This window comes from Artibeus jamaicensis, unplaced genomic scaffold (genome assembly GCF_021234435.1).
Source record: "Artibeus jamaicensis isolate MK-2021 breed Jamaican fruit bat unplaced genomic scaffold, CSHL_Jam_final contig_700, whole genome shotgun sequence".
Lineage (NCBI taxonomy): Eukaryota > Metazoa > Chordata > Mammalia > Chiroptera > Phyllostomidae > Artibeus > Artibeus jamaicensis.
The window spans coordinates 6629523-6654894 of record NW_026521930.1 but is presented as its reverse complement, the minus strand read 5'-3'; the positions used below and the strand labels follow the sequence as shown (position 1 = coordinate 6654894).

Genomic DNA, 25372 nt, shown 5'->3' with positions numbered 1-25372 from the left:
GAAATGAAGATCTCAAGGAGGGTTAGCAACAGGGGAGTGGGAGGAGGAGAAGGGGGGAGAAGGTACAGAAAATAAGTAGCATAGACAGTAGATAGAAAATAGATGGGGGGGCAAGAATAGCATGGGAAATATAGAATCTAAAGGACTTGAGACACATGGTCATAAACTAAAGGGGGGGTGATGGTGGGGATGGGGGTAGGGTGGAGGGGAATAAAGGGGGAATAGAACAACTGTAACAGCATAATCAATAAAAAAAATTAAAAAAAAATTAAAAAAAAAAAGAATTTTAATCTCAAAAGTGATAAATGTTCATTGTCTAGTAAATCCTGAAAGATACATAAAGAAAAAGTTAATCATTTCCCCACTAACCGCCCATTTCATTGCCAGCGGGTAACCACTGTCAACAATTTGATGTGTACTCCTGCACACCTGTAAAGAATATCATGAATGTGGGCACTTGGCAGAGAGCCCAAGAAAGTCCTGGGCTATGTAAGCCTTCGAAAGGGAGATGAACCTAAAAATAAGAATCAAAAAGGCACAGCTAGTGTTCTACAGTCAGGCCTGAGAAGTCTTTTCGGACTGATGGAATTGGTCTAAAACCAGATTGCGGTAATGGTTTCACACTGCTTAAATTTATTAAAAGTCATTAAGTTGTGCACATAATATGTGTGAATATAAATTATACCTCCATAAAGCCATTAAAAAAATCAGTCGGGGAGTTAGAAGGAAACCAGGTGCTGGGGGCAGAGCCTGGCAGTGCGGTGGGCTCTGCCCTGTGAAGGCTGCCTGGACACCCGCGGCAAGCAGAGTAACACCCCCTCGAGGACGCCCACACCCAATCCCCAGAACCTGTGAATACCTTACACAGATGAGAGGACTTTGCAGATGTAAGTTTATAGACTTTAAAACAGGGAGAGCATCCTGTCTTTTTCAGGTAAGCCCAACCTAATCGCGTAAGCCTGTTAGAGCACTTTCTCCAGCTGGAAGCAGGAGATGTGGCCAACGGAGAAGTCAGAGAGTGGCTCATTGCTGCTAGCTCTGGGATGGAAGGGTCTTGTGGAAGCACAGGAGTGAGGCCTCTAGGAGACCAGGGTGGCCCCCAGTTGACAGCAGCAAGGAAATGGGGACCTCAGTTCTACCTAAAACCTGAAGGTCTTAGTTTCTGCCAATGATCTGAATAGCAAACTCTTCAGAGTCTCCCTGCCAAAGTCCAGCCAGGTGACACCTTGATGCCTGGTGAATCCCAGAGCAGGGAAACCAATCAGGCCAACCTGGACTTCTGAACTACAGAACTATGAGATAATAAACTTGTGTTGTTTTAAGTCACTAGGTATGTTGCAACATGTTAGGGCAGCAATAGAAGATTAATACAATACCTAACTGTAAATCTAATGCCAGGCCCACTTCAAACCTTTTAATGATATTTTATTGCCTAAAACCAGGTAGAATCTAAACTTCTTAATGTAGCATGTACGACCCTCCATGACGCAACCCCTGACTCATTCATTAGCTAGAGGGCTGCACACCCTGCTACCTCTCCCCTCCCTTCCTCTCCCTAGTATGCCTTTCTTCATTCTTTTGGACTAAGGTCAGACATCACCTGTCCCAGAAAGACTTTCCTGTCTGTGTTACATAGCAAGCTCTGAATAATTCCGTCTCTGTAATGCAATATTATAATTATAATAATATAGTGTATAATTACAATGACACAGTATCACAATGAACCACTCATGTGCATGAATCCTGCCTAAGGCTGACACTGCCTTGAGCAGGAGCAAGTTTATTCATCTTTGCTTCCCCAGTGGATGCTCAAGAAATACTATCTACATATGCCATTTGGAAGAAAAAGTTTTGGTAACTAATAAATAATCTTATTAATCTACAAACAGATTAGATCCTTAAGGGCTGTTCACATGTCCATTCATTTGTAAGAAAGTAAGTGGAAGTTAGGCTTGAAACAGGACTATGTGTTAGTCCTCAAGCCCCAAAACAAGCTCCTCTTATCCTCCTTGCAAATAATGTTTTTTTTACTATAACACTGCTGCCCTTCCCCCACATCTCAGTATCAGTGAGAACTCCTCGCAAATAACCATGTCGGCACTTGCCTCCTGGTTACTCATCTGGGTGCTGTCTGTGTCAGAAGGGCCTTGAGAATGATACTACCAGAGCCAGGTGACTAAAATGCCTGCACTAAGTTTCCGCAGCCTGTAAGTTTTCCTAACTGACATCAAGCTAGTGGACATGGGAGGCATTCACCAATCTGTCATCCTCTTCTCTGGATGGTTAATGTCAATGACACTTCTTTGCAGGTTGCATAATTAGATATTTGTTCTTCCGAATGGTTTCTATTAGGGAAAAATGCATCTCATGTGCACATGACCATTCACCATTTTCTTGTGACTTGCAATTATTTATGGCTAATATCACACTTTCTAACTAGTACTTTAAATTCTGATGAGGGCTGGAGATTTAACAATGTTTGCCAAACATTCAAACCGACCTGAAGAGACAGTGCTAATGTAGAGCAATGAGAAAGCGTTTGCGTACAACCACCTCATGCCATCTCACAGACGCGGCATATGCTGTTTTCAAGTACAGCCTGATTTTTTCCTTACAGATTTACAAGTTGAACAAATAGAAAAAAATGCGTGTTTTGACTTGAAATTAAAATAGCATTGTAATATTAAAGCACACATATTTACAGACAAATGTTCCAAGGGTCCACCATTAGCTTCCACAGATTGTTGAGAATAATGATCCGTGAACTGACAAGCGTGTAGTTTTCTATACTTTCTCAGTGATCTTCTTTCAATAAACAGGTACCTGGATGAGCACTGTCTCAAATCTATCGTGTAAACTAAAAGTGGCTGCAGGTGTTGCTAAATAGTTTCACACTCATGTTCCAGCATTTGCTGAGCCCTTCATAGGACTTTTCTTTCCCCTAATAGCCACTTATGATGTGCAAACCTCTGACACAGTCCCAACACCCTGAACTTCCACTTTGTTACCCAAACTATAACTGGTGGAATCATATGATGGCACTAACACCAACCAGGAAACAGTACAAATTTATCACGTTTTATCTACATTTGTAAATGTCTTCATCAACATTCAAATGTGTAAATGTTTTCCTGCAATACTCTGAAGCTGAGAAGCACAGTAAAATACTCTCCTCTAAGAGAAAATCCAATCTTCTTGTCCCAGCTTTTGCGATTCCTATATGATCTGCCCCTCATATTCCTCTCTATACAACCCTTCTATTTGACCCCTCCATTCATTTTCTCCCACTTTTGGTGTTTCTCATCACTCCTTTCCCCAACCCATATTCCTGAAGTCCCCAATTTTTTCATGAAGCTACTCCTTCCTCCTCTGAATTTCTAAACAATTTATTAGGAATCAGAAAATTTAATCAGACTTCTGGCCAAGATGGAGGCATAGGTAGACACACTGTGCCTCCTCACACAATCAAAAGAAGGACAACAACAAATTTATAAACAAACAAAAAAACAACCAGAACTCACAGAAAATCAAACTGTATGAAAGTCCAACAACCAAGGAGTTAAAGAAGAAACATTCATACAGACCAGTACGAGGGGCGGAGACAGGCAGTCAGGTGGAGAGGACTCGTGGCAAGGTGGCAGCTGGTGGACCCAGGAAGGCAACGGATTGGGGACTGGGCAGTCCCACATTCATGTACAGATAAACCAGGAAGACCAACTGGGGAGCAAGACAGACCTTGCAACCCAGGGGTCCAGCGCTGGGAAATAAAGTCTCAAACCTATGATTGAAAAAACCTGTGGGGATTGAAGTACCAGTGGGAGAAACTCCTGGCCTCACAGGAGAGTTTGTTGGAGAGACCAACAGGGTCCTAGAATGTACACAAAACCCACCCATCTGGGAATCAGCAACAGAAGGGCCCTATTTGATTATGGGTAGCAGAGGAAGTGACTGAAAGCCAAGCCCAGAGCTGAGCAAGCTGCATTGTTCCCTCTCAGACCCCTCCCCCACATACAGTGCCACAATACAGTGAAGTGGGTTGCCCTGCCCTGGCAAATACCTAAGGCTCTGCCTCTTACTGTGTACCAGGTGAGATGAGACAAGAAAAAATATGGCCTTAAAAAACAGATCCAAGCTCCAGAAAAAATACAAGGAAAAATCGAAGAGATAGACAACCTATCAGATGCACAGTTCAAAACACTGGTAACCAGGATGCTCACAGAACTGGTTGAATGTGGCTGCAAATTAGATGAAAAAAGGCGATGCTAAGTGAAATAAAGGAAAATGTATAGGAAACCAACAGTGATGGGAAGGAAACTGGAACTGAAATCAATGGTGTGGACCAGAAGGAAGAAAGATTCAATCAGAACAAAATGAAGAAACAAGAATTCAAAAACATTCAGGAGAGGGTTAGGAACCTCCAGGACATCTTGAAACATTCCAACATCTGAATCATAGGGGTACCAGAAGGAGAAGAGGAAGAGCAAGAAATTGAAAATTTATTTGAAAAAATAATGAAGGAGAACTTTCCCAATCTGGCAAAGGAAATAGACTTCCAGGAAGTCCAGGAAGCCCAGAGAGTCCCAAAGAAGGTGAAACCAAGGAGGAACATACCAAGGCACATCATCATTACATTAGCCAAGATGAAAGATAAGAGGAGAATATTAAGAGCAGCAAGAGAAAAGGAGACAGTCACCTACAAAGGGGTGCCCATAAGACTGTCAGCTGATTTCTCAAAAGAGACCTTACAGGCAAGAAGGGGCTGGAAAGAAGTATTCCAAGTCATGAAAACCAAAGACCTACATCCAAGATTACTCTATCCAGCAAAGCTTTCAATTAGAATGGAAGGGCAGATAAAGTGCTTCCCAGATAAGGTCAAGTTAAAGGAGTTTATCATCACCAAGCCCTTATTCTATGAAATGTTAAAGAGACTTATCTAAGATAAGAAGATTAAAAATATGAACAGTAGGGGACTTCCACCAAGATGGAGGCGTAGGTGGGAATACTTTTCGTCCTCGCACTACCAAATCTAAAAACAATAAAGTTTTAACAATAATAAACACAACCAAACCACACAGAAAATCGAATATTGAGTCCAGAAACAATGGACCACTCAGCTAATCTGGTGAGAGGGGTGAAACCAGCAGTGGAGCCAGTCAGGCAAAAAAAGATCCAGGCGGTGCACAGGCAGCCGGGGGCGCAGATCCCAGGTGCGGGCTAGCTACGGACAGAACCCAGGGAAGAGGCGCTGCTGGCTGTCTGTAGCCGGTTGCGCATTTGCACGCAGATAAACCAGTGAAGAGGCGAGCATTGAGACAGATCTCGCAGGCCCCAGCGACTGGCCCAGGGCAGCAGACTCGCACATTTGCACTCGGATAAGCAGGTGGGGCGAGCAGTGAGGCGGAGTGGGCAGATGGAGAGGACCGCCATTGCTCCCTCTCTGACCCCACCCCCACATACAGCGTCACAAACCTGTGACCTGGGTGGCCCCGCCCCAGTAAACATCGAAGCGCCTCCCCTCATACGTAACAGGCACAAACAGATCAAAACATGGCTCAAGAACAACTCAGAGCCCCAGAGCCCATAAATCTAAGCGACCAAGAAATAGCCAAACTTTCAGATACACAGTTCAAAACACTGGTGATCAGGATGCTCACAGAACTGGTTGATTTTAGTCACAAATTAGAGGAATATATGAAGGCTAAACTAATTGAAATGAAGGGAAATACACAGGAAACCAATAGTAATGGAAAGGAAACTGGGACTCAAATCAAAGGAGTGGACCAGAAAGAGGAAAAAAAGACCAAACAGAAAAGGATGAAGAAACAAGAATTCAAAACAATGAGGAGAGGCTTAGGAACCTCCAGGACATCTTTAAATGTTCCAACATCCAAATTATAGGGGTACCAGAAGGGGAAGAGGAACACCCATGAGTGGAACACTTATTTGAATAAATAATAAAGAAGAATTTCCCCAATCAGGCAAAGGAAATAGACTTCCAGGAAATCCAGGAAGCTCAGAGAGTCCCAAAGAAATTGGACCCAAGAAGGAACACACCAAGGCACATCATAATTACATTACCCAAGATTAAAATGAAAGAGAGAATTCTAGAAGCAGCAAGAGATAAGGAGACAGTCACCTACAAAGGAGTTCTCATCAGACTGTCAGCGAATTTCTCAAAAGAGACATTACAGGCAAGAAGGAGCTGGAAAGAAGTATTCATGAAAACCAAAGACCTACAACCAAGATTACTCTATCCAGCAAAACTTTCATTTAGAATAGAAGGACAGATAAAGTGCTTCTCAGATAAGGTCAAATTCAAGGAGGTCATCACCACCAAGCCCTTATTATATGAAATGTTAAAGGGACTTATCTAAGAAAAAGAAGATAAAAGAGGTGAACAGTGAAAGGACAGCAAACTCACAGTTATTAACAACCACACCTAAAACAAAAGTAAATTAAGAGGACAGCTAGATCAGGAGTGAACCATAGAACTGAAGATCACATGGAGGGTTAGCAACAGGGGAGTGGGAAAAGGAGAAGGGGGGAGAAGGTACAGAAAATAAGTAGCATAGACAGTAGATAGAAAATAGGGGGGAGGGCAAGAATAGTATGGGAAATATAGAATCTAAAGAACTTGAGACACGCCTTCATGAACTAAAGGGGGGAGAATGGTGGGGGAGGGTGTACAGGGTGGAGGGAAATGGAGGAGGGGAAATAGAACAAATGTAATGGCATAATCAATAAAAAAAAGTTTAAAAAAATATGAACAGTAAAATGACAAAAAACTCACAGGTATTAACAACCACACCTAAAACAAAAACAAAAACTAAACAAACAACTAGAACAGGAACAAAATCACAGAAATGGAGATCACATGGAGGGTTAGAGGTGGGGGAGTGGGTGGGGAAGAGAGGAGGAAAAGGTACAGAGAATAAGTAGCATAGATGGTAGGTAAAAAATAGGCGGTGGTTAAGAATAATATAGGAAATGTAGAAGCCAAAGGACTTACATGTATAACACATGGACATGAACTAAAGGGGGGAATGTGGGTGGGAGGGTGTGTGCAGGGTGGAGGGGAATGAAGGGAGGGAAATGGGACAACTGTAATAGCATAATCAATCAAATATATTAAAAAAGAAAATTTAATCATAAATAAATCAGATGACTCTGTATACATCAAGAAAAGGTTTAATTTTAAAAACTGGAATTCTTCCGATTACAGATGGTAGGTTAAACACATGTATTTACCTTGGTTGATGCCAGAACCAAAATACGATGGCAGCAAGATTTTTCTAGTGCCACAAGCCCACCAGAACAATAAAAAGGGAGAGAAGGCCATAAGGGGAAAACTTTTAAAGACAGGTAATAGATGGACACATGGCAACTGATTTACCAGAACTGAGAAAGCAGAATCTTGAGCTGGCAGTGGGAAAAAATGAGAAGTCAACAGATTTTCTTCACAGAAACCACGAAAGACACGGAAGTTGGCACCTTTAGGCAGGAGATTAGAAGAGCCTTCTGTAGAGAGTCTAGCCAACCCAGGAAGAAAGACACTGACAGAAGGAGTTCCCTGATGGCCACCTGGGTCTCCCTACAGTGACGGCCGCAAGACAGGCCTGTCCACACGTGCAGAGCTGTGTAACAGTCCACATTTAGGTCTGAGCAGAAACACATGCTTTGCCAGGCATTTGAGGAAAACATCTGCACTGCGTAAAAGACAGAGGCCAGATGCATGAGTGGATAAATAAAATGTAATACGGCCCTATCCTGGTAACTCATTTGGTTGGAGCGTTGTTCCTTACCCCCCAAAACTGAGGGTTTAATTCCCAGTTAGGGCACATACCTATATTGCAGGTTTGATCTTTGATCAGGGTACATACAGGAAGCAACCAATCAATGTTTCTCTGTCTGTCTGTCTGTCTCTCTCATCAATATACATGTCCTCAGCTGAGGATGAAAAAAGAAAAGAATAAAATGTGATACACACAAGAAATTCTTTTTTTTAAGATTTTATTTATCTTTTAGAGAGAGGGGAAGGGAGGGAGAAAAAGAGAGAGAGAGAGAAACATCAATGTGCAAGAGAAACATTGATCAGTTGCTTCTCTCATGCCCTCAACTGGGGACCTGGCCCACAACCCAGGCATATGCCCTGATCAGGAATTGAACCTGTGACCTTTTAGTTTTCAGGCTGACATTTAACCTAAGGAGCCACACCAGCCAGGGCAAAACAGGAAATTTTAACATAATCCCACCACATGGATGAAACTTGAGGACATTGCACTAAGCAAAAATAATTCAGTCACAAAAAAAGAAAAAGAAGTGTATGATTCCACTTCTATGAGGCACCTACAATAGTCAAACGCACAGAGACAGACAGTAGAGTGGTAGGCGCCAGGGCCGGGGCACGAGGGTGGGCAGCTGGTGTGTGCCGGGCTCAGGGTTTTGGTTGGGAAGATGAAAGGAGCTCTGCAGATGGAAACGCAACGTGTGAACGTACTTAACACTCCTGAGCTACTTGGAAATGGTGGAGATGGTAAATGTTATGTTATGTGCAGTCCATGTTCATAAAGTCCTAAACAGGCAGAACTGCACTGCATTGCTTAGAGACTCAGACATGCAAGAAAAACTGTAACGAAAGTCAAGAAGACGCTGATGACCAGTCACAGTGGTCACTACACCTCCAGAGCAGGGGCCAGCCTGGGGTGGGGCCGGGCCCTAGGATGCTGGCGATCTTTTATTCCTTGACTTGGGTGATAGTTCTTTTAATACATGTTTCTACAATAAAAGAGAAAAAACACTTAGGAGATGACTTTCCAGGCTGATGGGGCCCAACAAAGTGAATGAAAGAGATCCAGACCAAGAATCTCAAGTCACTGGGGCCAGGGAAGGTCCCCTGCTTCTGGAGAGACGACATGCTCCCTGAGAGTCGTGCCCCAGAATGGAACTGGGTTTCTCAGGGCTGTGAGAGCCAGAGAGAAAGCGGTGCACGCAAAATACTGAGAACAAATCACTTCCCATCTTGCTTCTCTATCCAACCTGTAAGCAGGTGTGTCCAAACTTTTGGCACCTCTGGGCCACACTAGAAGAAGAAGAGTGGTCTTGGGCCACACATTAAATCCTCAACATGTAATCACAAACAAATCCTGTAATGTTTTAAGTTTATGATTTTGTGTTGGGCCACATTCATAGCCATTCTGGGACACATGCAGCCCATCGGCCACAGGTTGGACACCGCAGGTGGGACACTTTGACAGTGTAAAAGTAAAATAAAGACATTTTGAGACATAGCAAAGTCTCAGAAATGCACCTTTACTTATCACAGTACTAGAGAATGACCTGAAGTGAGGGATAAAGCAAGAAAGAAGAAGGAACAGAATCCAGGAGTCTCAGGATCCAATTTGAGAGAGACATGAGGGGGTCCCAGCAGATGGTGAAGGCAGTTCTCAAGGAGGCAGCTGTGCAGCAGGCACGGGAATGACCACTCCCAGGCACGGGCAGGTCAGAAGGCACACAGAGGGGTCTCTAAGAAAGTTAAGCCAAGGAGAAAAATAGGGGGTGGGGGACTCAGCTTGTTGTGTTGTTGTCCCAGAACCTGAGCCAGTCCAGCTGCGGACAAACAGAGTTCCTCCAGCCGCCCGCCCGACAGCGTCGTCTCGTTTACTGGAGCAGCCGCCACCCCTGCACAGCAACAACAACTGTGATGACAGGAAGAAGTGTTTCCCCTGCCAGCCTTCAGCAGTTCCTGGGTGGAGCTCCCCATGAACAGCAGCAATGACAATGGTAATAATGGCAATGGGGAAAATGAGGGGCTGGGACACATCCCTCCCTCATCCTCTATCCACGATGGAGACATGGAAAAGATTCTTTTGGATGCACATCATGAATCAGGACAGAGTAATTCAAGAGGCAGTTCTCCCTGTGACAGCCCTTCCCCACAAGAAGATGGGCAAATTACATTTGATGTGGAAATGCACACCAAGAGGGACCATAGCTCTCCATCAGAAGAAGAAGCCGTAGAAGGAGAAAGAAGTTGGTGCTTTGAAGAAGAGAGTAGACTGGGTGTCAGGCTGGTCTGGTAGGCTGAGAACATTCCGGCACTCAAATGATCTGTTTCTTTAAGCAGGAGTAAAAGTGGAACCATGAAGAAAGGGAGTATTTTCTCTGTGGAATTTCTTAAGGTGTTCATTCCATCTCTGCTCCTGTCTCATGTTTTGGCTTTGGGGCCAGGCATCTATAACAGGAAACGACTTGGCTCACCTTCTGCCAGCACCTATTGAAGGAAAGAAGACCTTGGCAAAGCATGTGACCTACGAAGTGGTCTATTGTCACAGTAGTGTATTTGAACTTGATACCATTGTAAGCATGACCCAACCTACAACCCTATTTTTACATATCCAAGCTCCAGTAATTCTCAAATCCAGTATTTTATTCAAACTCTGCTGAGGCATTTTACTAACCTCATTCCCTTTTTGGCTGTAAGACACTTTAGAATTTCCTAACAGAGTTTACTGTTGTTTAGAAATTTGCAAAGGCTTCTTTTCTGCAAATGCCACCAGCAGATAATAACTTTGTCAGTAATGCTGTCATCTCCTTTTGGGACCAGTGGACTGAGACCTGAACCGCTCATGGTGTAAATCTTACTCTTGCAAGATGACTCCCATCTCTCTCCAAAAACAAGATCAGGTTGGCAAATGATATAAAAGTTTTGTTGTTTTGTTTTGTTTTTCAAGACAAAGGCAAACTTCCCTAAGCTTGAACTTGTTAGTTATTAAAGAGAAAGCAAGAAAAAACCCACAAGACACAAGAAAAATATCCTGGGCGATAAAAAATTAAATGAGCTTCAGAGCTGCTCTTGGTCTAAGCTCCTGATGGTGCCTTTTCACTTTTAGGAGGTGATCTGTGTAAATACAGCTATGAAAAGGAATAGGGACTAAAGTACATCAGCAGATTTTCCTACTAATATGTTGTAATGCTGTCTTTTCTATGGTGTAGAATCTTCATTTCTCATAAGGAATGTCTCAGGCCTAGAAATATATGAAATTGCTTTTGGGAGAAAAAAGAAAAATAAATTTAAACCATTAGAAAATCTAATGTGTTTGAATATAATAAGATATTTAAACCTCAGGTCAGAGTTTAGGCTTGAATTAATGTTATACATACAAAGCAAACATAACAACAAAACCCAGACGCAATATTAACTCAGTATGGGAGAGAAGGAGGAAACAAAAAGTGCAGGAAAAATAGTCATAGGAACTACATTGTTCAGCTATGAATAGTGTGTAGTGATGTAAACTCTGAACATCTACGTAACCAAAACTGTGTAAGATACAGTAACATGGAAGGAATAAAGACAGGAAGTGTATGAAAGATGAAAGAGTTAGAGCCTCGACTTTCAAAATGATAATAGATGAGGCCTACAAACAAAAAACCAGGAAGTAGCAATATGAGCATGCAATTGAGATATCTGGAGAATAGAAAATAATTAGCTAAAGCAGTTGAATTAGTGCCTCTAGGGAACAGGAAATGATGGAGGAACCCCAGCTTTTCCTAATAAGTCTCACAGATCTTCTGAACATGTACATATGTAACTTTGGAAGTCAATCAATAAATAAATGAACACAACTGATGGAAGAGAACTTTCCCATTTCAGTATGTGTGCATTTTTAGAAGCACATGTAGAGTCCAGCACAAATGACACCCCTTCTTATTATAAAATCATAAACCTGAAATTCTGTAGCATAACAATATCACACTCAAAAGCACACTGCATGACATTTTAGGTGAAATGTTCACCTTATATCAATAAATTATTACCCTACCAACCACACTCAAGCAGGTCTTACTTCTGCCAGACTTGTATTTTATTTTTATGTAAAGATGTTTCAATGGATCAAAGGAAGAAATTGGTTGAAAATAAATATTTCTAGCTACTTGTTTGGTAACCTTCTGGCCAGGGACATATACTTCTCCTCTAGAAGTAATTATTTATAAAGCTTTAAATATGGCAGTTTTAAAATATGACCATCAATTCTTTTTTAATAGCTTAAAGCAATAACCATTTTATTAAGCTTATAATTCTGTGGGTTGGCTGAGCAGTTCTTCTGAGCCATAAATTCTTTGACACTCCTCCCATCAGTCCATGGGGTCTATGTCCACTCTCCTTAGCCTGGGCTGGCTGTGACTGCTTCAATAAAGAGAGCAGTGGGAGTGATGCCATGGGACTTCTTAGGATGGGCCATTAAAGACCATGCAATTTTCATCTTGCTCTCTGGGAGTCTGGAACTCCCAAGGAAGAAGTCCAACTGCCTTGCCACAACTCTGCTGATAAGGATACCTGTAGACACTATGATTGAGCCTGTTCTTCAACCACCCCAACCCAAACTACAGCCGTATAAGTGAAGAAGCCATCCTGGAAGTGGATTCCCCAGTTCCCACTGTTCTTACCTCTGACATTAGAGTCACTCCCAGCCATTCAGGCCATCTGAGCAGATGACCTGAAACAGAGTATAGCTTTCCTGATACGCCTTTTCCAAATTCCTGACCCACTGTGAATAAGATGATGCCTGTAGCTATTACAATGCTAAATTAATCACTGGATGCTAAACTAATGCATAAATTAATTACTAAATGCTAAATTAATGAACAATTATCTTATTGTCTGTACTAAATATTTTTCTCTTCCTTTTCCAATTCTAAATTAATATGTGGTTTAACTTATCATTTCAAGAATATCCAACCCAAAACAAAAACCAGTCACTCCTTTGTCCCTTTTAGATCCTGACAAAGAAGCAACAGAAGAGCATTTAAGGAAACAACAGAGAATAAATAGCATGGATGGTGGGTAGAAAATAGACAGGGGAAGGGCGAGGGTAGTGTGGGAAAAGTAGAAGCTAAAGAACTTGTGACACATGGACATGAACTGAAGTGGGGGACTGGGGAGGGGGGTGTGCAAGGTGGAGGGGAATGAAGGGGGGAAAATGGGACAATTGTAATGGCATAATCAACAAAATATATTTAAGGAAATAGATAAATAAAACTCTAAAAAAGGATGAAAGAAAGAAACAAACAAACAAACAAAAGTGGCTGTTCAGGAAATCCTATGATAGAGGATAGGAGAAGAGCTCCCTAGTCAGGGATAAACACAAGACACTAATATAAACCTGTAAGAATAGTGTCAGAATGGCTGTAATTCCGGGTGGAACTGAGATTGTGAAACATGCTATAGACAATGAAAAGGGCTTTTATATCTATATTTGGAGCTAGAAGAAGGAAGAAACAGGCCCATTGCTTAGCATAGATGGTGTAATATTAACAGATGACCAAGAGAAAGGAGAACCTCTCAACTTTCATTTGGTTTGTGTTCTACAAAGAGAATGATGCTCAAAATTAAATTGGTTTAAGGGTATAGTTAGGAGGAAACTGAGACCCTGAAGAAGCGAAGAATGATAAGAGAACACTATCTCAATTGAAATGTTTAAGACCACAAATTGGGATGCAATCCATCCCCAAAGATGGTGAAAGAAACTGGAGATATAGTTTTGGAAATACTGTAGACAAACTGAAAATTTTTAGAAAATAGGAAAAATACTGGGGATAGGAAAATCCCATTCTGACTTTCAATAAATGTTAAAATGTAACTTATAAAACTATCCGACAATGACTTTGATGTCAGTCACCCTGACAAGGTTCTAGATTCTATATTCTTCAGATAACTTGTGAGCACCAAGTAGAGGGAGCAGAGAGAACTACGCACGCTAAATAAACCTCATTTCCCTTTTTGTAGTATTACAATAGAATTACAACAGTGTTAGTGGAAATTTTAGAACTTTATTTGCTTTTGCTTGATTTCAAGGAAGAAACATGGTCTTCCAGGACATCTTTTTGAATCATATAAGGAAACCTGAGCCCAGTACAGAAATTTGGTGGGTGTACTGATGTTGGAACACTAATACTAATTAAATGTTGATTTGGGTGATGTCAGCAAAAATGGCAAAGACAGTAGCTATGAAAATTCACTCCTACATAAAAGCAATTTTTAAAAACCAAAAAAAATTGTCAGAATCAACTTTTTCTGACAATTGTTTAGTTTCTATTTCATAATCATAAATTTAACTCTGCAAATCAGCTAGACTTGGAAGGGGTAGGGAAAACATGGAACCCAATGAACTGCATTGAGAGCATGAAGATTATGGAACATTCCAAGCAGATGGGGGTGAAGGGGTGCCCTCCTGAGCTACAGAAGGAATGCTCGGGTGATTAAGATAAAATGGAAGTCAAATTTAGGAGAGTTGTCCACAGTCAGTAATGGTGATCTTCTTGCTGGTCTTGCCATTCCGGGATGCACAGTGCTCCATGGCTGTCACACATCCATGCCGCCCTTCACCCGGTCGAAGGCCATATGCTTGCCATCCAGCCAATGGTCTTGGCAGTGCAGATGAAAAACTGGGAACCATTTGTGTTGGGTCCAGCATTTGCCATGGACAAGATGCCAGAACTTGCGTGCTTCAGCACGAAATTCTCATGATCAAATTTCTCCCCATAGATGGACGTTCCACCTGTGCCATTGTGGCGTGTGAAGTCACCGCCCTGGGACATAAATCCCAGAATAATTCTGTGAAAGCAGGAGCCTTTATAACCAAGTCCTTTCTCCCCTGTGCTCAGAGCATGAAAGTTTTCTGCCGTCTTTGGAAATTTGTCTGCAAACAGCTCGAAGGAGACACAGCCCAAAGGCTCACCATCAGCAGCAATGTTGAAGAACACAATGGGGTTAACCATGGCTGGACCCAGGAAGGTCCCAGGGGGTGGTGGCATCCGCAAGGCCAGAATCAACTTTTTAAAGACTCTATAACTTAACCAAAGGCTTACAGAAAATTGAAGAAGGCTTATTCAAGAAAGATGGCTGAAACTTGGTAGGATGAGGCAGCTCTGTGACTTTAACTTGCCCTAGTCCTGTTCCCAACTCTTCAGCTCTGTTGCAAAGATGAGAAAGAGCCCCACATTCCCATTGAGACCTGGCAGCCACTGGAGGGAATATAATGAAGCCAGAACTCTTTCTAAGTCTTACTCCCCAAAATAGTCATTATTGGCACTGGCTTATGGTTCCTTGAAAGACCCACTTACAAGGCTGTCTGTATTTGGCTTCACCTGGAGCTTGCCAAATGTGAAAAGCCAGCTTCTGAGGTCATTTGTCAAAAGTAGTTACAGGCAAGTGTTTTAATTTTACAGCTGCCTGAGGTACTGGATAGCTTTTAAAGTAAATAACAGACTAACCAAAAAGCTTAAAAAGAAAAACAGAGAACCCTGGCTGGTGTGGCTCAGTGGATTGAGCACTGGCTGGTAAACAAAAGGGTCACTGGTTCAATTCCCAATCAGGGCACATGCCTATGTTATGGGCTAGGTCCCCAGCAGGGGGCACATAAGAGGCAACCACAATTGATGTTTCTCTCCTTCTCTTTCTCCCTCCCTCCCTCTCTAAAAAAAATTAAATAAATAAAATCTTTTTAAAAAAAGAAAAATGGGGAGGTAAAAGCTCTGATGTGACAATGTGAGGATACCCACTCACTCCCCAGAAAATCAAAGCTGGTGGAAATTAAAAAAAAAAAAAAAGAGTCTCTGAAAATTTTTCTAATGGTAAATAGCCAATGAAGAAACATTTATTCAATAAAGCCTACTAAAATTTGGTAAGAATCACAAGTGTCTGCATCATTTGAGTCAAACCAATTCCCTCCCCCCTCACTTCCACCACCTTCCCTTTCACCAGCTCAGTTTGAAGGAGACTCCACTCTAGGTAGGTATGGGCAAGAAGACAATGCTTCCTCTCCCCACACCTCCCAACCAAGCCTTGCTTACCATATCTTGCCAGCATTTTTCATCCCCTTTAACTACAACTTGAATAAGCTAAATTTCCCATGAGTATGGCAGAGAATTAGAGGTCCCCTTCCCCTGTGAAGCTACTACTCATAGAATGGAGTCTTTGTCCCAGGTGTGACAGTCCAAGAATACTGGGGCCCCAACTGCCCTCATTCCAGATTGCTAATAGAACATGCTGGGAGAAGCAAACCAAAAAGACCAGAGGCTACTGTTCTACCCAGTGCCCAGAGTAGTGGCTGAGAGATTTTTGCCCAGGCAAAAGCACTCAGTAGATAAGAGACTCCAGGCTCTCCCAAAGGCAGTAACTTTATTTGAAATCTAGTATGAGAAAGGTCAACCTTAAGGGCCCTCTTTTTAAAAAGTTCTTCTTAATTAAAAACCACAAGGCTAAACCATAGGTAACTTAATTAACCAGACAGCATCAGGAAAAGAGACAGCCAAGAACCCTTCTGGGGTCAGAACATACCTCAAAGACCAGCCCAAAAGCTACTCTTGTTCACATTTAATTGGATCAGACTCCTGTGCAATATATGCCCCAGGGAACTGTAAAAAGAAGACAAAGAGAAGAAGGAGGAGAAGAAGAAGAGCCCGCCAGTAATTAGTGGAGCTTAATAGGTAGTGTGCAATACCAAATGAAGCAGACAGCTTAACAGAAGTTGGGGAGAGAGAGTCAAAGAGAGTCTGTTACAACCACTCTCATCCCAAGGTGATGGTGTGTACACCCAAGGTGATGTTCTCTGAGGAGCAACACCAAAGATTTCACACTGAGAGGAAATAGACTTAACTAAAATAGCTTAGTCAAGTCATGAAACAAGCAAACAAACAACAACAAAAACAATATCTAGAGAGGAAGAAAGAGAACAGTTGCTACAATAAGATATATTACCTAAAATGTCCAATTTTCAATAAAAATTATGAGACATAAGGTAAGGAGACTTCCTGCGAGAAAGAATAGATGTTGAGTTTAACAAACACCATGCTTAAAGAAATAAACGAAAGTATGATGATAATGTCTCATCATATAGAGAATATCAATAAAAAGGTGGAAATTATTTAACAAAAGAAAACAAAACAAAAAGAGCCAAAAAGAAACTCAAGTTGAAAAGTACATCAGCCCAAAGGAAATATTATGGGGCTCAACAGCAGATTTGAATTAACAGAATTAAGAATCAGCAAACTTGAAGATAAGTAGAAATTATGGACTCGAAAAAAAAAAGAGAGAAAATAGAATCAAGAAAAATAAATAATGCCTCAGAGAAATGTGGGACATCTATAAACACACCAATATATCTGCAATAGAAGTACCAGAGGAGAGGAGTAAGAGAAGGAAGGGAGAAAGAAGAGATGTTTCACTCCCTCTCTTCCTCTCTCCTTTTCCCTCTGTCTAAAAATAAATAAATTTTTCAGAGCCTATTAAAGGGACTTCCACCAAGATGGAGGCATAGGTGGAGACGCCATGCTTTCTCACACAACCAAGTTGAGAGACAACAAAATATTAGCAATAGAAAACACAGCCAGAACACAGAAAATTGAACTTTTTCAAAGTCTGATAACAACAAATTCTTCAGCCTGACCGGTAAGAGGGGCGAAGCCGGCAGCTGGCAGAGTGGGGTTGCACAGGAAAACTCGGTCAGACGGACTCAGGCGCGCGGATCCCAGGCATGGGATTGCAACGGGCAGACCCAGTGAGGGACCCAGGGAGCGACCCAGGGAGCGACCCAGTGAGCAACCGGCGTACCCAGCGAGGGTGCAGGGCAGGAGGTTGACTGTGGTCCCGCATTTGTGGGCAGATAGACCAGTGAGGGAGTGGGCAGTGAGACGACGGGACCAAGCAGGCCCAGCAGCGAGAGGCAGCAGAGGGGGCCGCCATTTCCCCACTCTGACCCCACCCCCCACATACAGCGTCACAACTCAGTGACCTCAGCAGTCCCGCCCTGGTAAACATCTAAGGCTCCACTCCTCATACTTAACGGGTGCGAACAGACCAAAAATGGCTCAAGAAGATCTCAAAGCCCCAGAGCCCATAAATCTAAGCGACCAAGAAATAGCCAACCTTTCAGATGCACAGTTCAAAACACTGGTGATCAGGATGCTCACAGAACTGGTTGATTTTAGTCACAAATTAGAGGAACATATGAAGGCTAAACTAATTGAAATGAAGGGAATTGCACGAGAAACCAATAGTGATGAAGAGGAAACTGGGTCTAAAATCAAGGGAGTAAACCAGAAGGAAGAAAATAATGGCCAAACAGAAAAATATGAAGAAACAAGAATTCAAAAAAAATGAGAAGAGACTTAGGAACCTCCAGGACATCTTTAAATGCTCCAACATCCGAATTATAGGAGTACCAGAAGGGGAAGAGGAACACCCACGAGTGGAACACTTATTCGAACAAATAATGAAGGAGAATTTCCCCAATCTGGCAAAGGAAATAGACTTCCAGGAAATCCAGGAAGCTCAGAGAGTCCCAAAGAAGTTGGACTCAAGAAGAAACACACCAAGGCACATCATCATTATATTAGCCAAAATTAAAATGAAGGAGAGAATCCTAGAAGCAGCAAGAGCTAAGAGGACAGTCACCTACAAAGGAGTGCCCATCAGACTGTCAGCAAATTTCTCAAAAGAGACCCTACAGGCAAGAAGGGGCTGGAAAGAGGTATTCCAAGTCATGAAATCCAAAGACCTACAACCAAGATTACTCTATCCAGCAAAACTTTCATTTAGAATGGAAGGGCAGATAAAGTGCTTCTCAGATAAGATCAAATTCAAGAAGTTCATCACCACCAAGCCCTTATTATATGAAATGTTAAAGAGCCTTACCTAAGAAAAAGAAGATAAAAAAGATGAACAGTGAAAGGACAGCAAACTCACAGTTATTAACAACCACACCTAAAACAAAAGTAAACTAAGAGGACAGCTAGATCAGGAGCAGAACCATAGAAATGAAGATCAGCTGGAGGGTTAGCAACAGGGGAGTGGGAGAAGGAGAAGGGGGAGAAGGTACAGAAAATAAGTAGCATAGACTGTAGGTAGAAAATAGGGGGGAGGGCAAGAATAGTATGGGAAATATAGAATCTAAAGAACTTGAGACACGTGGTCATAAACTAAAGGGGGGGAATGATGGGGGAGGGGTGTGCAGGGTGGAGGGGAATGAAGGGGGGAATAGGACAACTGTAGTGGCATAATTAATAAAATATATTTAAAAAAATAAAAATAAAAATAAATAAATTTTTCAAAGGCAGAGATTATTACACTGCACAATCTACAAGAGGTAACTTTAGATTGAAAGATACAAATAGGTTGAAAGTAACAGTATGGACAAAATATATCATGCAAAAAGCAACCCTAATAAATTTGGAGTAGCAATACTAATATCATATAACAGAGATTTTAAAAACAAAAAAAAGAAAAGTTACTACAGATAAAGGAGGACATTTTAAAATAAAAAGATCAAGCCATCAAGAAGATATAACAATTGTAATCATGTATGCACCTAAACAGAGCCCCAAAATATATGGAGCAAAGTCTAAAAGAATTGAGGGGGGAAGAGTAAATTTAACAAATAATAGTTGGGTATTCCATACCTCATTTTCAATAATGGATAGAATGACTAGAAAGACTTCCGGCCAGGATGGAAGCAGAGGTAGATACACTTCGCCTCCTTGCAAAACCAAAAGAAAGACAACAAAAAATTTAAAAACAAAACAAAACAAAAAAACCAGAACTGACAGAAAATTGAACTGTATGGAAGTCTGAAAACCAAGGAGTTAAAGGAGAAACATTCATCCAGACTGGGAGGAAGGGCAGAGATGGGCAGCTGTGTAGAGAGGCCTTGCAGCAAGGCAGTAGCTAGAGGACCAGGAAGTCCCACGCCTGTGTACACATAAACTGGGAGGAACAACCAGGGAGTGAGATAGACCAGGCAACCCAGGGTCCCAGTGGAGTAAAATAAACCCTCAAAACCTATGACTGAAAAAATCTGTAGGGGTTGCCATGGCAAGAGAAACTCTCCCAGTCTCACAGAAGAGTTTGTTGGAGAGACCAACAGGGTCCTAGAATGTACACAAAACCCACCCATCTCGGAATCAGCACCAGAAGGGCCCTATTTGATTATGGGTAGCAGAGGAAGTGACTGAAAGCCAAGCCCAGAGCTGAGCAAGCTGCATTGTTCCCTCTCAGACCCCTCCCCCACATACAGTGCCACAATACAGTGAAGTGGGTTGCCCTGCCCTGGCAAATACCTAAGGCTCTGCCCCTTACTGTGTACCAGGTGAGATGAGAGAAGAAAAAATATGGCCCAAAAAAACAGATCAAAGCTCCAGAAAAAATATAAGGAAGAAACGAAGAGATAGACAACCTATCAGATGCACAGTTCAAAACACTGGTAATCAGGATGCTCACAGAATTGGTTGAGTATGGTTGTAAATTAGATGAAAAAATAAAGGCTATGAAAAGTGAAATAAAGAAAAATGTACAGGGAACCAACGGTGATGGGAAGGAAACCGGTGCCCACCTCAACGGTTTGGATCAGAAGGAAGAAAGAAACATTCAACCAGAACAGAATGAAGAAACTAGAATTCAAAAACATGAGGAGAGACTTAGGAACCTCCAGGGCAACTTTAAATATTCCAACATCTGAATTATAGGGGTGCCAGAGGAGAAGAGGAAGAGCAAGAAATTGAAAACTTATTTGAACAAGTAATGAAGGAGAACTTTCCGAATCTGGCAAAGGAAATAGACTTCCGAGAATCCCAAAGAAGGTGGACCCAAGGAAGCATACACCAAGGCACATCATAATTACATTACCCAAGATGAAAGATAAGGAGAGATTATTAAGAGCAACAAGAGAAAAGGAGATAGTTACCTACAAAGGAGTGCCCATAAGACTATCAGCTGATTTGTCAAAAGAAAACTTCCTTGCAAGCAAGAAGGGGCTGGAAAGAAGTATTAGAAGTCATAAAAGTCAAGGACCTATATTCAAGATTACTCTATCCAGCAAAGCTATCATTTAGAATGGAAAAGGTGATAAAGTGCTTCCCACGTAAGGTCAAGTTAAGGGAGTTCCTCATCGCCAAGCCCTTATTCTATGAAATATTAAAGGACTTATCTAAGACAAAGAAGATAAAAAATATGAACAGTAAAATGACAACAAACTCACAACTATCAACAACCAAACCTAGACAAACAAAAGCAAACTAAGCAAACAACTAGAACAGGAACAGAATAACAGAAGTGGAGCTCACATGGAGGGTTATCAGCTGGGTGGGGGAGGGGGAAATTGGCAGAAAGGTGCAGGAAATAAGTAGCATAAATGGTAGGTAGAAGATAGACAGGGGGAGGTTAAGAATATTATAGGAAATGGAGAAGCCAAAGAACTTATATGGTACCACTCATGGACATGAACTAAGGGTGGAGGAAACAGGGGTGGCAGGGAATGTGCAGGATGGAGGGAAATAAAGAGGGAGAAATGGGACAACTGTAATAGCATAATCAATAAAATATATTTTAAAACAAAAAAAATGACTAGGCAGTAGAGCAACAAAGGAAGAGAAGACTTGAGCAACAGTAAATACAAAGTAGGCCTAACAGACATCTATAGACTGTGCAGTCCAACAACAACAGATGCACATTTTTCTCACGTGCACATGGGACATTCTCCAGGAAGAACTGTATGCTAGGCCACAGAACAAGCCTCATTTAAAAGGATTGAAATCATATAAAATATGTTCTCTGATCACTATTTAATAACAAAAAGAAATTTGGGGAATTCTCAAATACGTGGAACTTAAACAATACACTGTTTAAATGACCAGTCAGTCAAAGAAGAAATCACAAGGGAAATTAGATAATGCTTTGACATGAATGAAAATGAAAATACAACATACCAAAACTATGGGATGTAGATGAGCAATGCTTAGAGGTAAATTTATAGCTATAACAACTATAAATTTGAACTACAATACCTATAAATTTGAGCCTATATAAGAAATGCCCATATTAGAAAAGGAGAAAGATTTTAAATCAGCAACCAAATTGTCCATCCTATGACATTGGGAAAATAAATGCACGCTAAACCCAAAGCAAGCAGCAGAAAAAATAATAATAATTAGATTGACAGAACAGTATTGAGAGCTCCAAAATAAATCCATATATCTATGGTCAGTTGATTTTCAACAACAGTGCAAGACAATTCGATGGGGAAAGAATAGTCCTGTCAATGAATGGTATGGGGATAATAACTGGAGATCCACATGCTAGCTCACACCATATATAAAGTAACTCAAAATGGAGTAACTCAAAGACCTAAATGTAAGAGATAAAATTATAAAGCTCTTAAAAGAAAACATAGGCATAAATCCTCCTGATGTTGGAGTAAGCAGCAGGTTTTCTCAGATAGGAAACCTAAGCACAAGTAACCAAAGAAAAGTAGATAAATTGGACTTCATTGTGCTTCAAGTAAGTGAAAAAGCAACCCACTGAACAGGAGAAAATATTTGTAAATCAGATCTCAATAACGGCCTAATATCCAGAATATGCAAAGAACTTTCATAACTCCATAACAAAAAGATTAACATCCCAATTTTAACATGGGCGATGGACTTGAATAGATATTTCTCCAAAGAAGATATACAAATGGCCAATAAGCACATAACCACCAGAAAAAATGCAAATAAAAGCCACAAGACACCACATCACACACACCTGCTAGATTGGGTATACATATTTTTTAAAAGACAGATAATAACAAGTGTTGGTGAGGATGTAGAGAATTGGAACCCTCATACACTGTTGGGATGTAAATGGTGCAGCCACCGTGAAAAAGTCTGGAAGTTCCTCAAAAGATTAAAAACAGAGTTACCATATAAATCCATCAGTTCCACTCCCAGGTATATACTCAAGACAATAGAAGACATATGTTCACACAGAAACTTGTATTTGAGAGTTCATAGCAGCATTATTCATAATAGTCAAAAAGTGGAAACAACTTAAATGTCTACTAGCTGATGGGTGGGTATGTCCATGTGGCATCTCCACACAGTCAAATATTATTCTGGCATAAAAAAGAACAAAATACTGACACCCGCTACGACCTAGGCAGATCTTGAGAACATGCTAACTAAAAGAACCCCAATGCAAAAGGCCACAAATTATATGATTCCATTTACATAAAATATCCAAAATAGGCAAATTCATAGAGACAGAAAGCAGATTAATGGTTGCCAGGACTCAAAGGATGGGAGAATGGGGAGGGGAGTAACTGATAATGGGATTTCTTTTTAGGGTAATGAAAATTTTCTGGAATTAGTGGTGATGGTTGCACAACCTTGTGAATATACTAAAAAATCACTGAACTGTACACTTCAAAATAGTGAATTCTATGTTATGTGAATAAGCCTTGGCTGGTGTGGCTCAGTGGATTGAGCTCTGGCCAGTGAACCAAGGGGGTCACTGGTTCAATTCCCAGTCAGGACCCATGTCTAGGTTGTGGGACAGGTCCCTTGTTAGGGGTGTGCAAGAGGCAGTGAGTCAATGTACCTCTCACACATCCATGTTTCTCTTACTTTGTTTTCCCTCCCTTCTCATATAAATAAAGAAAAAAAATTTTTTTTAGTTGATTTCAGGGGTCTGAGCAGTTTGGGCAGAGCGAGAAGCAGTATCAGCCAGGCACTCCAGGTTTGCAAAGGCTCCCCGTTCGCCGTGGCTCTCGGGCACCCAGTACACGCCCGCCCCACCTCCACGATGCCCAAGAGGAAGGTCAGCTCCGCCGAAGGGGCGGCTAAGGAGGAGGCCAAGAGGAGATCTGCGAGGTTGTCAGCTAAACCTGCTCCTGCAAAAGTGGAAACCAAGCCAAAAAAGGCGGCAGGAAAGGACAAATCTGCAGGCAAAAAGATGCAAACGGAAGGGAAAAGGGGAGCAAAGGGAAAAGAGGCCTAAGTGGCTAACTAGGAACCTGAGGAAAACAGAGAAACTAAAAACGAGGAGAGTTCAGCCTCGGATGAAGCAGGAGAGAAGGAAGCCATGTCTGATCAATGTCATGTACCATGTCTCACCAGTGGTCCCTGTCTCCCTTCTTGTACAACCCAGAGGAATATTTTTTATCAACTATTTTGTAAATGCAAATTTTTTAGCAGATCTAGAAACATTTTTAAGAAGGAGGGAATTCCACCTCATCCCATTTTTTTAAGTGTAAATGATTTTTTTAAGAGGTGGAATCATTTTCTGGTTGTTTATGTTTTGGTGCAGCCAGAAAACAGTGGGATACTGAATATGGGAGGCTTTGATTGTCTTGGGTGCCAGCTAAACGTTCCATAGATGGGAGCAGTTTTTATATCCCATAATACAAAGCACACTAAATGGCAGTTGGGAGTCAGTTGTGCAACTACCATGTCTTGAGCATTTTAAATTACTTCTATTCTCATGTTTTTGGTAGAAGTGTTTCCTAAAGAAAACCACTCCCCACCATCAGAACTTTGTGCAGTCTGTAACGCCTTGGTGTGGTGGTCCAGTTTTCCTAGTAACCTCATTAATGTGCTGTGAAAGATGGAAAATTCGATTATGTAGTATATATATATATATATATATATATATATATATATACATATATATATATATAAAATTGTGAATGAGTCGGGCTTTGATGTAACAGTATATCAACATTTGCAGATATTGGTACTTGATACTCCATTAAGGAAATCAGTCCCCAAATTTTAAGCTGGAAAGTCACTGGAATAACTTCAGAAAAGAATCACAACTACATGACTTTACATTTTGGGTACGTATGTTAAGACTTGTGTACAAATTGAAATGTCTGTGTACTTATCTTCAGAATGACCAATAAAATCTCACTTTATGAAAAAAAAGTTGATTTCAAAGAGTAAAGTATTGATATACACAAATTAATCTCAAAATACTATACTAAGTGTAAAAAGTCAAACACTAACACCACACACTGTAAAATTTTGTTTGTATGAAATCCTAGAAAAGGCAAAACTGGAGTGACTGAAGTAGGTCACCACTGCCTGGGAGGCGGAGTCGCTGGAAGGGGCTTTTCGGTTGAAAGAAACCATTCTGTGTAACGACTGAGACCATTGTTACGTGACTGTATCCGGTTACCGAAATTCATCAAGCTGTGCACTTAAAATGGATGGGTCTTTACTGGTCATTAATACCTTAATCTTAAAAACAGTAAAAATTTGATGTCAACTTAGGGAGGGGCCTCTAATGATAAGAGACATGGAACATCTGTGCATCTTTTGCAGTTTTAGGCTTGGGTATACAAAAATCTCCAAAGCATTACTACACCTGCCAACTTTTTGAAGTAGACAGAATAAGTTTTATTATCACAAATTTGTACCTAATAAAACTATAGTTTAGAAAACATATGCCATTCCCCCCACCCCCCACCAGGTTCACATATAAAAGCATTTCAATCTCAACATTCTCTTTTTCAGATGAGAAAACCAAGAAAGAAGTTAAACAAGGGATAAGTAGGGTCAGGAT

General features: G+C 41.3%; 3 pseudogenes; 2 read left to right on the top strand and 1 right to left on the bottom strand.

Annotated features, from left to right (window-relative positions):
• The first annotated feature begins 9203 nt into the window (after positions 1 to 9203).
• LOC119040946 (BCL2/adenovirus E1B 19 kDa protein-interacting protein 3-like) lies at positions 9204 to 10277 on the top strand (annotated as a pseudogene).
• A 4002-nt stretch (positions 10278 to 14279) lies between these two features.
• Positions 14280 to 14775, bottom strand: LOC119040957 (peptidyl-prolyl cis-trans isomerase A-like; annotated as a pseudogene).
• Positions 14776 to 23611: 8836 nt separating this feature from the next.
• LOC119040945 (non-histone chromosomal protein HMG-14-like) lies at positions 23612 to 25137 on the top strand (annotated as a pseudogene).
• The last annotated feature ends 235 nt before the right edge of the window (positions 25138 to 25372 follow it).